This window comes from Notothenia rossii, assembly GCF_949606895.1.
Source record: "Notothenia rossii genome assembly, chromosome: 8".
Classification (NCBI taxonomy): Eukaryota; Metazoa; Chordata; class Actinopteri; order Perciformes; family Nototheniidae; genus Notothenia; species Notothenia rossii.
Genome location: NC_136906.1, coordinates 72,907,874 through 72,919,510, shown reverse-complemented (window position 1 = coordinate 72,919,510; position 11,637 = coordinate 72,907,874). Strand labels below are relative to the sequence as shown.

Genomic DNA, 11,637 nt, shown 5'->3' with positions numbered 1-11,637 from the left:
ACCAAAAATCTGCGTTTCTCTAACAGGGCTTCAAAAGAGGAAGTTTGAGCAGTATGAGGCAGGGCTACAATGGGTGATCTGTTTGGTATTTTGACAAAAAAACCTTCACAGACATGTTTTGTATAGGTATGGCCCTACAATATATTTTTCAAATATAGCGTGATAGGTCCACTTTAATTTATATCGGTGTATTGTAAAACAAATGTGAAACAAACATCCATCAAAAAAAAAAAAGAGACAAAACTTAAGCATTTGCTTCAAAGAAATGTTACTTCTGCTTAAAGAACATCATAAAAAACATTTAATGCATTTAAATGTTACCCTCTTGACTGCTTCTAAAATGAACCAATGGTAAGTAGTAACATCTCACGTGAAGATAAAAATTTGCAGCATATTCATATCATGTTTGAAAAAAATGCAGCTCCTCATGCCAATCATTGTGAGCTGTTGGCTTTCATCAATGCACCAGCATGTCTCTGAAAATGTCTCAAAATACACGAGCGGTTTTATCCTTTTCACAGGAAATGGTGGCAAAAAGAGAAACAAAAATTGCACTGCTTTCTCTCTAACTTTGTGTCCTTTCATCTTCGTCTTCACAGGCCACCAAAGAGCTGAAGCAGTACGACAACAAGATCATCGAGTGCACCTTCGCCAACAGCACCTGGGTGTTCATGAGGCAGCGGGTTGACAAGAGCTTCCCAAACTCCTACGACACAGCCATGGGTGAGACTTTCTGACACTCTGTTATTATTCTCTCACCGTCTCCTCTATCTGCCAGAGTAACAGCCTGAACAGATTAATGGCTCCTTTTATCTGTCCTGCACATCAGGCCCCTGTCTTAGTTTGATTGGTAGAGTGTGCGTGAAGGGGCAGAAGATTTCGTGTTTAACTTTCCAGACAGCCTGGATCTGTATTTGGTGCCAACAATGCTTTTTTCCGTGAATTGGGAAAATAGGTTTTGTTTCATCTCTTTGCCTTCGGTGCCAAAATCTAGAATTGCAGCATGACTTTATATCTGAGGTTTAACTGTTGTGTTTAAAGCTCTCATCGACATTTGTTTATTAACAATGAGTAAGTGAAAGGGGTCACTCGGAGTATCAAACCCAAAGCAAATCTGCAAAATCCCTTCAGCTCAAACGTGCGTTTTAAGCGTGGTTTGGTTTTACAGCAGACATTTCAACTTTAAAATCAACCAAAACTTGAAACACAAATTCAAATAAAAGCTGTCTTCTTAGTGCGTGAACAATAATAATCTAACATGTCCAATATGACAACTTGTTTCAAAGGAAATAAATTCATCCTGCTTTTTAGATGACGGTTTTTAGGGCGCTTAAAGCAGAGCTACAATGACGTCATCTTGTTATACTTGTAAAATAAAATATATTTTGAGAGCATAAAAAGAATCACCTAGGTGAAGCTTATTATCACTGTGCAATATATTCTATCAGCAGTGTAATAACGTTCTTAATAAAAGGAAAAGTATGATGTTATTTGACTGCTAATGTTTTGAAAACCACTATCTTAAAACCATTTGTATCTTTTTAGTAGCTGTATTGAATTGAATGGCCTGAGAGAATGCAGAGCAACACTTTACCACAGTAATAAACCTTATTTGTGTGCAGCGCTTATCTAAGTGCTGAGTTTACAGTGCTGTGCAACACGGCACCTTAAAGTACAAATTGAAGTCATAAAAACTAAAAGCAAAAGCGAGAGAAAATACATAAAAATAATGAATTGTATCATAGAAGAAGACTTGAGAATAATTGAGCTTTAAATCCTCAGGCAAAAAGTATGTTTTATCTCAAATGTAAAAAGATAGTCCTGCATTTCTTCTCCAGCTGACAACAACCATAGATAAAGCTCCAATAACAACACAGGGACGTATTCATCTATAACATTTCCACCTGGGTCACCCTTGGCAGTTCCCTTAGTAACAATGTCTCCATACAGACCTTTGGGTTGCTATTTTAAAAGAAAATTATAAAAAAACGATTTACTCTGGTATAGTCTGCAAAAGCTCCATTGCTCACTCATGACATCACTATGTAGCACACGCGTACTTTTTGCTAGCACTCCAACACATTATACACTCCAACACATTATACACTCCAACACATTATACACTCCAACACATTATGCACTCCAACACATTATACACTCCAACACATTATACACTCCAATACATTATACACTCCAACACATTATACACTCCAACACATTATACACTCCAACACATTATGCACTCCAACACATTATACACTCCAACACATTATGCACTCCAACACATTATACACTCCAACACATTATACACTCCAACACATTATACACTCCAACACATTATACACTCCAACACATTATGCACTCCAACACATTATACACTCCAACACATTATACACTCCAACACATTATACACTCCAATACATTATACACTCCAACACATTATACACTCCAACACATTATACACTCCAACACATTATACACTCCAACACATTATACACTCCAACACATTATACACTCCAACACATTATACACTCCAACACATTATGCACTCCAACACATTATGCACTCCAACACATTATGCACTCCAACACATTATACACTCCAACACATTATACACTCCAACACATTATGCACTCCAACACATTATGCACTCCAACACATTATGCACTCCAACTCATTATACACTCCAACACATTATACACTCCAACACATTACGGCCCGTCCACACACAGGCATGAAAAAAATCTTGATGCTGGGCGTGTCTGAAGCTTGGCGATTTTTTGCGACCAACAACCAATCACATGAATCTCCCGCCCCCGACATACAAAGCAATAGCAATGTTAAAACGAAGTAAACTGGATATAAACTCTCCAAACAGGCGAAAACCTACCAGTTTCACCCACTGTCTCTGCCACGTCCCTCCATGCCTGGTTCCTCCGGTTTGTATCCCGGTAAATAGTACCTGTCGTAAAGAACCGGGTGATTTGCTACCGTAATTTCTCGTTTGGAATATGAGGAAATGAACTGCGGTCTGGCTCTCCCAGCTTGCACGCGGTTTGATTGGCTAGCGCTTGCACTGGCGGGATTTGCATAAACGGGATTTGATTGGCTGATGCCAGCTTCGCAAGCATCGGGAGCATCAAAAGTTGAACATTGCTCAACTTTTGATGCTCACGATGCTTGCAAAGCCATGCTCCGCTCCCCACAATGCAGTTCGGCGAAGATTAAAAATCTTCTACGTCACCCCATTCAAGTGAATGGGCGAAGCTTTGAAAGATTTTTTTCATGCCTGTGTGTGGACGGGCCGTTGTACCTGATAAGGGGCGTGTCATCTCTAAGCGGTTGACCAATCACAGCAGAGACAACCAGCTAACCAATCAGAGCAGACTGGGCTGTGGTTTCAGACAGAGGGTGAAAAGAGTTGCTGCAGCACAGGCAGTATGAGAAAAATAAAGAGTTTTTTGAACATTAAAGCACGTAGACATGTCACAGTAGAGGCACAAAACACACACATATGAATCTTAAATTAGCATAATAGGGTTCCTTTATATGTATTATTGTTAGGGAAATATCACTCGTCACCGGCTTGAGCTTCAATATCAGGATATATGTATTTATTATCCTTGAAAGAATGGAAGAAGTCATCACATACAGGGCTGCATGGGACAAATAGTTCCCTGAACAGTGTCCTTCACACACTTAAATACAAGAGAGGGGGTATCACAGTCACAAGATGGAAAATACCGGTTCAAAGCAGTATTCAATGTTTACTTCAGATTAGCTCCACGTCAGAAATGATCATGATTGTCATGTGTGTATCTCCATAGAGGCTGAATCATCATGTTAATCACATAGCTATCATATTCCTAAAACAGTCCTGACGCTCTTCTAGGTAATCACACATCCGGTTACGTCCACAGCTACGTACAGTAGGGCCTTTGTTATCATGAGCTACTCTGATATTGGAATAGCCCATTCAGTACTTTCCCAACAACTATGTATTTATGTAGCATGTGCTAAATCGCCTGTGATCCAGAAGGCTGCATGCGTCTGTCTGTCAGCATCTCTTTAGTAACGTCCTCCTGTGTTTGTGGTTTCTCTCCACAGGGGTGTGTAAAAGCATCACGGAGCCCGTCACTAAGGACATCCTGTTGGAGTTTGTGGACCGCTACTCTCAGGCCGTCCAAGCCCAGAACCGGAAACACCCCCGAGACGCAGACACTGAGCTAATGCCCCCACCTCCTCCAAAGAGAGTGAACCGGGCCATCCCATAGCTCTCACCCGGACGCTCTCCAGTCGCAGCCCACATCACCAGCCCCCCGCCCCCCCCTACAGAAAACAGACATTTCAAAGCTTTTATTTCCATCAGCACATTTGCTTTCACAGCCTGTAAATGCTAGGACTTTGATTGACTGCCTCATTAATTTACCTTGTAGACTTCTTTGTAGCTTTACTTGCTGGTGTTCTTATTCAAATGAAATTCATAATGGTTAGTTTATTTTATTTTGCTATTTATCTTTTTTTTTTTTCTTTTTTTTTTTTTTAAAAAGCCTGAGCTATTTATCAAAAGGGACGTTCTTTATCTCTACAAAAAAACACCTCTCGATGCAGACCTTGTTCGTGTTTTGTCAACAAGTTCCTTATTTGTATTGAAGGAGGAGTAAACATCATAAACGCTCAGTCTGCCGTCTCAATGCATTTTTAAAGAGGAAACGACTCTTCAAGAAGATTTTATTAAGATTAGCACATGTGCTTTTGGGTTTCAATTAACGATGCCGCCTGGTTTTCCAAATGTTTTCATAATTAAAACGGATACAAATGAGATCTCAGCTCTGTGTTTCGTAACATGTCGTCCAAAGGAAGCCCATCTGTGTGGACTTTTTGTTTTAAAGGCCATAGGGGTGGGCTGGGAAATGGCAACATGATTACATAGACTCAACAAACTAAATGAAGGAGCAGCAACAGTTAAATCCAGATACAGATGGGCGACAAATAGACAGGGACAGGAAGGTGAACGGTTTTTGTGCCCGTTGATTCTCTGGACTTGACCAAAAGATGTTTACTCAGTTGATGTTCAGAGAGGGAGATGAAGGATCAGATAGAAACATGTTAAATTGAGTTGAGATCTCGGACTTTTTAGAGAAACATAATCCCTCACTATCCGGTGTCCACCCATGGGACCTCATTCCAACAAAGATGGTATACTATTAAATATAGTATTTTGATCCCTTGAATTGTGCAATGTGAACATATGATTTTGTCAATTTCAAAGACGGTTCTGCAAGTCAAGAAAGTTGCAGTTTTTGTACTGGTACCAGTTAGTTATGAATAAAACCCTTGTGAACCACATCTCTCGTCTCACACAACATGTCGCTAAATGCTATCCAGGTGCAAGTTTAACACATCCATTAATGCTCAGGCCCAGACGTGTTTCTTTCACGCACTGATCTGAAGACCTTTTCTAAATTGGTCAAACTGGCTAAAAAGTTAGTTTTCTAATCACAAAGGCAAAAAGGACTACTTTTAGTTTTGTAGATGAAAAGTAGTCCCATGTGCTTCAAAACGAAATGCAGTATGATAAGAAAAACTCTAACGAGCAAAATCAAGTATGATTTGTATCTGAACCGATATCCAGATTCATATCAAAGCAATACACACGTGCAGTAAAATAATTATATTAAGTCACTTTAATAAACACCACCTGACTGACTTGATAGGTGTCATTTTTCGTCTGAACTAAAAACTCCTAAGTAGAAGCATTATTTTAGATAAACGTTCAAGACTTAAAATTCATCAGAAAAGAAGTGTCAATTATTCTTCATACTGAATATAGTCTAAGGTTAGAAATGGGTTGAAATCTGCTCAGATCCGATTTTTAAAAGGCTTCTTTTCTCTTTGTTTTACTCCCATAGGAAAACCTTGTTGCCAGGCAAAATGTAGCTTTTTCTTTTCTTACCCTGTTGCCCACGTTGGTGCCTGTTGCTAGGAGTGTCGCCCATCTGCACTAATTATCACTAGTGTTTGTAAAAAGGAATTACTCACACATACTTACTGTTGCATCGAAATTCTTTGGTTTGGTTTACGCTATCAAATAATATCTCCATCTGTTTTATTTATTATTTGTATGTTTTTTTATGAAGGACAATCTCTCTTCTTGGCTGGAAGATGCTGCAGCACTGATTCAACACTGAGGGAATATTTACATTTCTGTCTGACTAAAAAAGGTGTGCATTTCATGGAATTGTGCGTGTGCAAGTTTGTTTCCAATCCGCGCCGCCATGCAGTGAAGCGGCTTATTTTCGGGCCCCCATGTAGAATTGTGCTTATTTTAAGATAAGGGTGACGACAGTGAGTCATGCAGCCTGGAGAATTTAGATCAGAAGTTACGGAATAAATGTAAGTCAGTGGAGTATGACACACAAGGGAGGAACAAATGAAGTGTGTGTGTGTGTGTTTTGAGTTGCTGTCTGTTGGTGCCTTAGGCGACTGTTCTCCTTTTAGCTCAGAAAGATGATCCTTCTCCCCGGGCTCTCTTCCCCTCTGGCTGCACATGAAAGATGGCTGATTATCATCAAAGCCTCTCACCTTTTCTGACTTTAGGTTGCTGCCGCTGAGACATCGCCGCTCCCATGTAGCAAGTGCAGAATCATGTCAAATGTTTTCTTCACTTACATTCATCCTCCCATCCTATTTCAATTCTGGCTACCATTGTAGCTTCCTGATCTAATGTAACCTGTCAAAATGGACCTCTGCCTGACGGCGTTTCTGCTTCCTTGTTCTTATGAAAACTTTATCTGGGTGGAAGGTCATGAAAATCAACACATGAGAAGGTAAATCCATGACAGAATGTTTTTTCTCTGGTGCAGGATGGGAGTGCCTGTATGGATCTGGGAAAGTAAACACTCTCTTTGCATGAGCACAGGTGGTGCGGTGCAGATTACGAGGCTCACTCTTTCCTGGCTCAGGTGTTTAAAAGCTGGAAGCCGCCGAGCTTCCGGGGTTATTAAATCAGCACAGACAAATTGCAGGCCATTATCGTCCCAATATTATCTGATTTTTGAATAATGCATTTATGTGGTGTTCACGATCTCTAGTGCAACCGGAGCCGCAGAGATTTCTGTGGGAATCTCTAGATAGTTTTGATAGTAGCCTATGAGCCTTCGACTTAAAATCTTACATTTATTGATTAAATACATGTTAAATTCATTAACTTTTACATTCTTAACCCTCATGAGAGAACTTCTTCCCAGCCTGTTTCAGCTTGTCTTATTTTGACAATAATAATACTATGTTATGTATGATAGCTTTTTCCAAACAAAGTGAAGTAATAGGCGCATTTTTTACCTGAAAGGGAATATTTTATTGATGAAATGCTCATTATGTTAATTATAATATCTAACTAACTATTTAGTTGCATTTTCATCCTCTGGTTATATGCAGAATTCATAGAAGTGATCAATTCCACTGCACTAAGAATAATCTGATGTATTTTAATAATAAACTTTGCTCTTGATAATGAAGTCGGAAAGCCCTGACCTGATTACCCTTCTGAAATTAGAAAAATGTAATTACATTTTTCAGCTGCTGGAGTCAGAGAGGCACGGCGCCACAAATCTATTATCGCAGATTCTCCTCCTCATAAAGTCTGCTGAGGCGCGATGCTCCTCCTCCGTCAGAGGCAGCAATCGGGAGGATTTTTGACGGCAGACAGACATTCTGCAGGCTTCATCTGTAACAGGCTGTCATCATGTTAATGACTCATCTCTGCTCAAATGCAGATTTTAAATGAACATGCCACAAAGGTGAGGAAACCTGAGGGTGACAGTCAGAAACTGCACGAAATTCTTTATTATTCTGCCGGGTTATTTTGCGCCTCTTCTTTTCCCACATTCCACATCACAGAAACTCCGTTCAAACATCAAAACGTTCAGCTCGGTCGGGAATCGATGGCTTTTACTTTTCTCATTCATAACTTTCATAATTCCAGAGATACATCCCATAATTCATCCCATTTTTAACATTGAAGTCAATGGAGAAACTCTTCAGACTTGAAAGGTCTTCATGCAACTTCAACTGCTAACTGCTCCTTCATACTTTCACTCAGAAACTTCATCCCAACTTTAAAATGTTACACATCTGACATTATTCATGTTAAACAACTTTTAAATCTGATTCATACTTTTAGAAATATTAAACATTGTTCAGACCTTGGTAAAGAGGCCTTCTTCAGATTTTAACATGAGTGTATTGAGCAGCTCGTTAAGGTGTGTGATCTCAAAGCTAGAGTGGAGGACAGCTTGAAATTTGCCTTCATTTTTTTTTTTTTAAACCTTCCATAATTCCCAAACCCTACATTCCTGAGACATAATTTGTCATGAAAAACGTAGGAAAACATCTCGTAGCTTGAAAAATGAAAAAAAACTAAGCAAAATAATCAAACAAAATGCCTGTTGAGGGCATGAAGTGACAAAAACTTTCAACATGTCTCCATTAAAGCCAATTCAAGCTGATTTTTACTCACAACATTAGCAGTGTGCACACCTTTAGTTAATCTGCCAAAAAGGCAACATTATTAACCCGAAAGTACACAAAAAGCACACTTCAGATGCTCAACTTCCTTCAGATGCTTCACGCGTTGAAATTTCACCGATATCTGTTACGATTCTTCAACAAAACGTTCGCATGTAAGAGGTTTACATTCAGAACAATGAAAAGGCTCTCCTCTCACTGATTACTGCACATCACCATGGAAACCTTGGATCTCTGGACACATCGTTAGCTCAAATATAAACACCTGTGTCATGGAACACGATGATGTCATAACTCCAACTGACATGCTCAGAGCAGCAGACTTCAGATAATGGTTAATGGTCCAGCCTTCAACATGTCTATGTGCCATTAGTGAGTTTTCCTCAAAAGCTGTTGCCATGGCAATGCATCCCTCGCCGTAAAACACGATATTGCTATAACTGAAAATGGTCAAAAAGTGCTCAAACTTCACATGTGTGCTAACAGTCCAGCCGTGAAGACATCTATTTGGCAGTTTTAAGATTTTTTTCAAATGCTGTTGCCTTGGCAACACAATGCTCACTATGAAACACGTTTTTTTTCTCAACTTCAGTTCAAATGCTCGAAATGGCCCAACATTTCACAGGTTTGGTAACGATGCAGCCATCAACACATCTAAGCGTATTTAGGGGTGTCATCAAATGCCGTTGCCATCGTGACATATCACTCGCCATCAAGTTAGTTCAAAAGTTTGCAGTTCAAATATTCTGCTGCTTTTCCAAGCGTTTTTACTTTCTTTTCTTCTCTCATCATCACACATTCAAGCCCCCAGTGTTCATGTATCATTTCCATCTAAATTCTTCACTTTCTTCTTACACATTACATTTCAGCATTGCAGTTCAGCGTCAGCTTTTCAGCATAAAGCATTCCCACTAGCAATTTCTTCAGAAACTGCATTCTCTAGTTTAAAGACTGGTTTTCTGGTGTTGCCTTCTTTGATTAATTTTTAGCAATATCGTAGCATTTTAAAACCAGCAATTACTGATGGCCAAAGCTATAAAATAACTCCGTTGTATACAAGCGTTGTTTATTTATTTTTATCACATCTTCAATGGTTTTGTGTTGGACATTGTGTTAGAATACTTCCAACAAGCTGTCGTTCATAGTTTAGTAATGTTCAAAGACACGCTGTAGTAATTCAAGTAGAATCAACTTTTAAGCTTTTAGGCCAAATTGCAGCCTAATGACTAAAAGATTTTCCAAATGTCAGCCACATAACAAAATGAGAATGTCACCTACTGGCTGAATGTATCCCTACTGTACATTCCTGCTGACATTCTCACATGCACCAAAGTTAATGGAGTAAAGAAAAAGCATCTCATTTTTTAATTTTCTGGCCTCAGTAGCCGGCGGAAAGAAAAACAAATCATTGACTTTAAACAAACTTGCTGGAACTGCAGAAAACGTATTGGTGAAGTGATTTGATGTTGATTACAGAAAATGTTGGTGTGCTAAAGGAGCTGTGTGTTACATTTGCTGGAGACGCTGTTAGAAAAATAAATGGGGGGGAAATTCAATAAAAAAGTTTCCTGACATTTTCAGTTTAAATGAAAGCAATCGTTGTCACTTATGTCCCTGCCATCCAGTCACTGGGACTTCAATAGAGCAGCAACTGGATAAATGATGCAAACGGAGAAAACTGGCGACTACCAGCTTTTAAACTTCACTGATTTACGAAGTAATTTAAGTTGACATTGGAAACACTACTGTGAAAACAACATTTATAACAGATGTCACAAACTGGAAGTGTAGATTATGGCTCTTTTTTTGTTCGTAGCGTAAACAGATGTTACAAGGTCTGGTCTGCATTGGTTATTTAAACATTTTTCTTTGATGAAAATATCCTGCACAGAGGTTTATAATATTACGAAACATGGTTTTGAAACTCTAGGAAGTTTAACAATTGCAAGGTAGCTGAACCCTAGGAAAAGGAATCTAGGTTTGGACAGCATGGTATAAACAAATGGCTTTTGAAAAACTCAATTTCCTAAACATTTATCAGATTCTCACAATGCAATTTTCGATCGTTATCACTGGCAAAACTTTTGTGGTAAATAATATTGCATTGCTTTCAGGAAAAATTGATTGAGGTTCAACTTCCTTTTTATTTTTGAATTCTTTTAAACTTTTATCAAGATATGATCTCCTTGAAATGAATGAAGGGTTTTCTTTATCCGGTCACACATCAGAGTTGTATCAAACCTAACATAAGATCCAGTGTTTTATAGGCAAACTAAACATGTAGATATATCTCTGACTCTGTTGCATCAAACACTATATGTTTTACCTGTCATGGACGTGCAGTACGGGACCCTTAATGTATTTTTGCCAGAAATGGAAATGAGGTGAGGTTCCTGTTTGGTGCACTTCACAGAGCATTACCTTCGTTCCAGGGACCCGAGATGAATCCATCTCTGCTGTGAGAGTGCTCTATAGCAGCAAGTTGGAAATACTTTACTTCACTAAGAGCATGCTCCATCACAAAAAACATTTTCTCTCAGAGCAGAATTCCTCGACAAGCCTCGCGCTCTCGTATTTTTGGGGAAATTCAATAGTTCAAAGTTGAAACACTGATCAAATGAATAATTCAGGCTCTGCAGAGAACAGATGATCGGTGAAGCTGCAGTGATGTGAAGCCGCTATCCATTCATGATCAATAGATCTCATGTTTGTTCTGCAGCCGGACACCCGTGTGGCCTTCGGTGGATCTGTTGCCCCCGGTAACCACCTTGCCTCTAATGCCCCTCTTGTTGCCATGGTGACCTTGATGTTGCAGACAACAATGTTAACCAGGTTGGTGTTTGTTGTCAATATTTAGGCTTGTTTCAGCCCCCTTTACACTTCTGACTGACTTCTTTATTAAATTGAGATTCTTGATGAGATTTGTTTTGTTTTAGTGACGGTTTTCATAATGCCGAGGACTAAAAGGGGCCCTATTCTGCTTATTTTCAGGTTCATATTTGTATTTTGTCTTTCTACTGGGACATGTTTACATGCTTTAATGTTCAAAAAGGTCTTTATTTATCTGATTGGTTAGCTGGTCGTCTCTGTAATGATTGGTTAAACGCT

The 11,637-nt window shown here is 39.2% G+C and overlaps 1 long non-coding RNA gene across 1 annotated transcript; it reads left to right on the top strand.

The window, feature by feature from the left end:
• Nucleotides 1-101: 101 nt before the first annotated feature.
• LOC307014139 lies at nt 102-5,349 on the top strand. Its single transcript, XR_013801165.1, has 2 exons — nt 102-723; nt 4,108-5,349. It is a non-coding gene; the product is annotated as an uncharacterized lncRNA (long non-coding RNA).
• Nucleotides 5,350-11,637: the final 6,288 nt, after the last annotated feature.